Source organism: Salvelinus sp. IW2-2015, linkage group LG20, assembly GCF_002910315.2.
Source record: "Salvelinus sp. IW2-2015 linkage group LG20, ASM291031v2, whole genome shotgun sequence".
NCBI lineage: Eukaryota > Metazoa > Chordata > Actinopteri > Salmoniformes > Salmonidae > Salvelinus > Salvelinus sp. IW2-2015.
This window is the reverse complement of record NC_036860.1, coordinates 56714386-56720185: the sequence shown is the minus strand read 5'-3', so window position 1 is coordinate 56720185 and position 5800 is coordinate 56714386. Positions and strand designations below refer to the sequence as shown.

The 5800-nt window shown below is 40.0% G+C and overlaps 1 long non-coding RNA gene and 1 pseudogene across 1 annotated transcript in view; both read right to left on the bottom strand.

Annotated features, from left to right (window-relative positions):
* Positions 1 to 4050, bottom strand: part of LOC139029469 (uncharacterized) — a 9291-nt gene extending 5241 nt beyond the window's left edge. The window contains exons 1-2 of the long non-coding RNA XR_011481786.1: positions 3437 to 4050; positions 598 to 622 (exon numbers count right to left, since the gene is read on the bottom strand). This is a non-coding gene — a long non-coding RNA (uncharacterized lncRNA). The remainder of the gene's footprint in view (positions 1 to 597; positions 623 to 3436) is intronic.
* A 642-nt stretch (positions 4051 to 4692) lies between these two features.
* Positions 4693 to 5800, bottom strand: part of LOC111980017 (bone morphogenetic protein receptor type-1B-like) — a 5991-nt pseudogene continuing 4883 nt past the window's right edge.

Sequence of the window (5800 nt, the reverse complement as noted above, 5' to 3'; positions counted from 1 at the left end):
TATACCTAGCCCTAACCCTGTAAACCTCACATTGCCAACCTGTGTGATACCGTAACCTCTATAACGCTAAGCCCTAACCTTTATAACCTCACTGCTAACTGTATATACCGTAACCTTATACCTAGCCTAACCTTAACCTCACTGCTAACCTTATACCCTAACCTACTAAGCCTAGCCCTAACCTATTAACCTCAACTGTACTAACCTTATATACCTAACCTAGTCATGTAACATGCACACTTTATACATCTAGCCCTAACCTTAACCTCACTGCTAACCTACTATACCTTAACCCCTAACCTTAACCTCACTGCTAACCTTATACCTAACCCGCCTAACCTTAACCTCACTGCTAACCTTATACCTAACCTTATACCTAGCCCTAACCTTAACCTCACTGCTAACCTGTATACCTAAACCTTTATCACTAGCCCTAACCTTAACCTCACTGCTAACCTTATAATCCTAAACCTTATAACCTAAGCCCTAACCTTAACCTCACTGCTAACCTTCTTATACCTAACCTTATACCTAGCCCCTAACCTTAACCTCACTGCTAACCTTATACCTAATCCTTATACCTACCCTAACCTTAACCTCACTGCTAACCTTATACCTAACCCTTATACCTACCTCTAACCTTAACCTCACTGCTAACCTTTACCTAACCTTATACCTAGCCCTAACCTTAACCTCACTCCTAACCTTATACCTAACCTTATACCTATAACCCTAAACCTTAACCTCACTGCTAACCTATTACCTAACCTTATACCTAGCCCTTAACCTTAACCTCACTGCTAACCTTATACCTAACCTTATACCTAGCCCTACCTTAACCTCACTGTCCTAAACCTTATACCGCTAACCTTATTACCTAGCCCTAACCTTAACCTCACTGCTAACACTTCATACCTAACCTTATACCTAACCTACCTTAACCTCACTGCTAACCTTATTACCTAAACCTGTTACACTAACCCTACCTTAACCCACTGCTAACCTTTATACCTAACCTATATTACCTAACCCTAACCTTAACCTCACTGCTAACCTGTATACCTAACCTTATACCTAACCTTATACCTAACCCTAACCTTAACCTCTACTGCTAACCTTATACCTAACCTTATACCTAACCTTATACCTAACCCTAACCTTACCTCACTGCTAACTCTTATACTAACCTATACCTAACCCTAACCTTAACCTCACTGCTAACCTTATACCTAACCTTATTACCTAACCCTAACCTTAACCTCACTGCTAACCTTATACCTAACCTTATACCTAACCCTAACCTTAACCTCACTGCCTAACCTTATAGCCCTAACCTTATACCTAAGCCCTAACCTTAACCTCACTGCTAACCTTATACCTAACCTTATACCTAGCCCTAACCTTAACCTCACTGCTAACCTTATACCTAACCTTATACCTAACCCTAACCTTAACCTCACTGCAACCTTATACCTAACTTATACCTAGCCCTAACCTTAACCTCACTGCTAACCTTATACCTAACCTTATAACCTACCCTAACCTTAACCTCACTGCTAACCTTATACCTAACCTTATACCTAACCCTAACCCCTTAAACCTCACTGCTAACCTTATACCTAACCTCTATACCTAACCCTAACCTCTAGACCTCACTTGCTTAACCTTATACGCTAACCTTATACCTAACCTTATACCTAACCCTAACCTTAACCTCACTGCTAACCTTATACCTAACCTTAACCTAACCTATACCTACCCTAACCTTAACCTCACTGCTAACCTTATACCTAACCTTATACCTAGCCCTAACCTTAACCTACTTGCTAACCTTACTAACCTAACCTTATTACCTAACCCTAACCTTAACCTCACTGCTAACCTTATACCTAACCTTTATACTACCTAACCTTATACCTAACCCTAACTCTAACCTCACTGCTAACCTTATACCTACCTTATACCTTAACCCTAACCTTAACCTCACTGCTAACCTTATACCTAAACCTTATACCTAACCCTAACCTTAACCTCACTTGCTAACCTTTTTACCTAACCTTATACCTAACCCTAACCTTAACCTCACTGCTAACCTTATACCTAACCTTATACCTAACCCTAACCTTAACCTCACTTGCTAAAAAAAAAACCTTCATAAAACCTAAACCCTTATTATCCTAACCCTAACCTTAACCTCACTGCTAACCTTATACCTTAACCTTATACCTAGCCCTAACCTTAACCTCACTGCCTAACCTTATACCTAACCTTATACCTATACCCTAAACCTTAACCTCACTGCTAACCTTATACCTAACCTTATCAACCTAGCCCTAACCGTTAACCTCACTGCTAACCTTATACCTAACCTTATACCTAACCTCCGTAACCTAAACCCTACCTTAACCTCACTCTAACCTTATACCTAACCTTATACCTAACTGTATACCTAACCCTACTCTCTAACCTCAACTGCTAACCTTATACCTTAACCTCTATACCTAACCCTAACCTTAACCTCACTGCTAACCTTATACCTAACCTTATACCTAAACCCTAATCCCTTAACCTCACTGCTAACCTTATACTAACCTTATATCCTAACCCTAACCTTAACTCTCACTGCTAACCTTATACCTAACCTTATACCTAACCCTTAACCTTAACCTCACTGCTAACCTTATACCTAACCTTATACCTAACCCTAACCTTAACCTCACTGCTAACCTTATACCTAACCTTATACCTAACCCTAACCTTAACCTCACTGCTAACCTTATAACCTAACCTTATACCTAACCCTAACCTTAACCTCACTGCTAACCTTATACCTAACCTTTATACCTAACCCTAACCTTAACCTCACTGCTAACCTTATACCTAACCTTATACCTAGCCCTAACCTTAACCTCACTGCTAACCTTATACCTAACCTATACCTAACCCTAACCTTAACCTCACTGCTAACCTTATACCTAACCTTATACCTAACCTAACCTTAACCTCACTGCTAACCTTTATACCTAACCTCTTATAACCTAACCTTATACCTAACCCTACCTTAACCTCACTGCTAAACCTTATAACCTAAACCTTATACCTAAAACCTTATACCTAACCCTAACCTTAACCTCACTGCTAACCTAATTATACCTAACCTTATACCTAACCCTAAACCTTAACCTCACTGCCTAAACCTTATAACCTAACCTTATACCTAACCCTAACCTTAACCTCACTGCTAACCTTATACCTAACCTTATACCTAGCCCTAACCTTAACCTCACTGCTAACCTTATACCTAAACCTTATACCTAACCCTAACCTTAACCTCACTGCTAACCTATACCTAACCTTATTACCTAACGCCTCACTGCTAACCTTATACCTAACCTTATACCTAACCCTAACCTTAACCTCACTGCTAACCTTATACCTAACCTTATACCTAACCCTAACCTTAAATCAAGACAAAAAAGTGAATGTTTATTTTCATAAATGTTTCCAATATAGACCATTTTGACTGACTTTGCAGCTTGGTCATCTAGTGGGAACCGTATAATGGAGCATCTCAATCTTGCTCTCATCATGTATGGTCCTCTGATGATGACCTCATCCATATGAGACATAACCAGGGTAGTGGAAGAGATGCGAGTCTGTCTCCCACGGTGGAAGATGGATCATTTGTTGATAGACAAATATATTTTTTCTTAGGACTGATGCAGCCTGATACGATTGTCTTTTTACCAAATAATTGACATAATATTATGTACAATTCCACGCTAGCGTTCTCTTTCATCAGGTCAAAATAGCTGTCATTTGATTGTTTCGCGCCAAGTTACTGACTGTTGCTGTTGACGTTGAGCGGGGGGAATAGAAAAAGGTGAAATCATGGAAAATGTTATGCATTATCTATTTATTTATATTTGAAATGGGGAATTCAGTATAAGGATTGTATGATAGCATTGGTGTATGTGTAAAATAATTGAAGATAACTGTCAACAAAACATTCCTTTACAGCAGCAGTACTGACGACAGTCATTTGATTAGTTTTGGTTCAAATCATTTTGTCTTGACAGTTGGGAATTTTTCTAAAGCCGTCTATGCAAACTTTGCATTCTTTATAAACAAAATGTAGGTACTGAAAAGTGCTAGCTGTTGCATTCCATCGTTCTCCTGAGGCTTCATGGGTAATATTGTATAGTGAGAACGTAGCTAATTCTTGGTCTGACTCTCATGTTACTTGCAAATGCTTGCATTTCCTCTGTCAAGTTCCTGTACAAAGTGTAAGAAATAATTTTTAAAACTAATAATAAATTATATTTATATGCAACACTGAATGCAGAGTCCGACTCTCCTTTTCCACATCTTGGTTCAACCCTAACACTAACTCTACCAGTGTTTCCAACACTCGGTCCTCGGGACCCCAAGAGGTGCGTGTTTCGTTTTTCCCCCTAACTACACAGCTGATTCTAATAATCAAAGCTTGATGATTAGTTGATATTTGAATCAGCTGTGTAGTGCACCCTTTGGGGTCCGAGTTTGGGAAACCCTGCTCTACCATAACCCTAACCCCAGCTCCCTTTGACCCAAGGTGTGGGATTTCCTTGATTTTCCTATTTCTGCTGTTTGCTTTGTGTGTGTGCGTGTGTGAGAGAAATCATCTAATTCCTCTAAAAAGGAGACGATATGGACGTTGACATCATTTTATTAGGGAATGTTCTCCTGGTCCACACACTCTCTTATACACATATGTACAGATTAAATAAGGCACACGCCATAGTGGTGGAGTGGATGGTCAGGGAGTTATTCTGTACACAAGCCATAGTGGTGGAGTGGATGGTCAGGGAGTTATTCTGTACACAAGCCATAGTGGTGGAGTGGATGGTCAGGGAGTTATTCTGTACACAAGCCAAAGGCAAACAACCAAAACTTACATTTAACATGATTAAGTCCATCAGTATCAATACATTTCAATATTATTAACAATTCAATACCGTGAGGGGAGATTTTTTTTCTTCATATTACAGTAACAAGACAACCCATGGGGGAGACCATCTTATTGGCATGACTCAGCTAGCCTGAGTAACATCACTGCCAAGCTTATTAACCATCAGCTAGCCTGAGTAACATCACTGCCAAGCTTATTAACCATCAGCTAGCCTGAGTACATCAACTTTGCCAAGCTTATTAACCGATCAGCCTAGGGCCTGAGTAACATTCACTGCCAAGCTTATTAACCAAACAGCTAGCCTGATAGTAACATTCAACTGCCAAGTTATTAACCATCCAGCTAGCCTGAGTAACATCCACGCACAGCTTATTAACCATCAGCTACCTGAGTAAAATCACTCCCAAGTTTAATAACCATCAAGCATAGCCTGCAGTAACATGCGACTGCAAGCTTATTAACCATCAGCTAGCCTGAAGTAACATCACTGCCAAGCTTATTACACATCAGACTAGCCTGAGTAAGCTCACTGCCAAGGCTTATTAACCATCAGCTAGCCTCGAGAACACGAACTGCCAAGCTTATTAAACCAACAGCTAGCCTGAGTAACATTCACTGCCCAAGCTTATTAACCATCAGCTAGCCTGAGTCAACATATCACTGCCAAGCTTATTAACCATGCAGCTAGCCTGAGTAACATCACTGCCAAGCTATTAACATGAGAATAGCCTGAAAGTAACATCACTCCCAACTTTTAACCATCAGCAGCTGAGTGACATCAGTGCCAAGCTTAATAACCATTCACTAGCTGAGTAACATCACTGGCCAAAGCTATTAACCATCAGCTAC